Raw genomic sequence first — 871 nt, forward strand, 5'->3', positions numbered from 1 at the left:
TCCCTTCTGGTTTTCTCAGTGTGTATGCCCAGCAGTGGGATTGCTGGATCATAAGGCATGTCTATTTCCAGTTTTTTAAGGAATCTCCACACTGTTCTCCATAGTGGCTGCACTAGTTTGCATTCCCACCAACAGTGTAAGAGGGTTCCCTTTTCTCCACACCCTCTCCAGCATTTATTACTTGTAGACTTTTGGATCGCAGCCATTCTGACTGGTGTGAAATGGTACCTCATAGTGGTTTTGATTTGCATTTCTCTGATAATGAGTGATGTTGAGCATCTTTTCATGTGTTTGTTAGCCATCTTTATGTCTTCTTTGGAGAAATGTCTATTTAGTTCTTTGGCCCATTTTTTGATTGGGTCATTTATTTTTCTGAAAAATATGGAACGCTTCACGAATTTGCGTGTCATCCTTGCGCAGGGGCCATGCTAATCTTCTCTGTATCGTTCCAATTTTAGTATATGTGCTGCCGAAGCAAGCACTCGGCTGAGATTTGCATGGCCAGGAGCTGTTATAATTAGTTTGTTCCTTTCCAAGATTGAGGAAGGAGCAGGTTCTTGACACAGCCCCTGGACCAGGGCTCTCCGCAGTGGGCCAGAGCTGGCTTCCTGGGCCGCCAGCTGTCTCGTTTGTAGGTCCATCTGTGTGTGTTGTCTGGGTTGGCCCTGCCTCTCCTGAACTGTCCTTGGCTGGGCCAGGGCTTGGCCAACATCAAAGCAGGCATTTCATGGTCACACTGCAGAATTGAGCTGAGAGCATCCTCAGGGCCACTTGGTTGAGCTTGTCCCAGGCTGGAAGTATAGGAGTCCTGTAATACGGTGTCATGGAAGGGATGCTCTGGGCAGAGCTTAGCTGAGCTATGTCAGAGGTG

General features: G+C 47.6%; 1 non-coding gene across 1 annotated transcript; it reads right to left on the reverse strand.

Annotated features, from left to right (window-relative positions):
* Window positions 1–375: 375 nt before the first annotated feature.
* Window positions 376–482, reverse strand: LOC129642447 (U6 spliceosomal RNA). The gene has a single exon (XR_008709718.1). It is a non-coding gene; the product is annotated as a U6 spliceosomal RNA (small nuclear RNA).
* Window positions 483–871: the final 389 nt, after the last annotated feature.

Source organism: Bubalus kerabau, chromosome 1 (assembly GCF_029407905.1).
Source record: "Bubalus kerabau isolate K-KA32 ecotype Philippines breed swamp buffalo chromosome 1, PCC_UOA_SB_1v2, whole genome shotgun sequence".
Classification (NCBI taxonomy): Eukaryota; Metazoa; Chordata; class Mammalia; order Artiodactyla; family Bovidae; genus Bubalus; species Bubalus kerabau.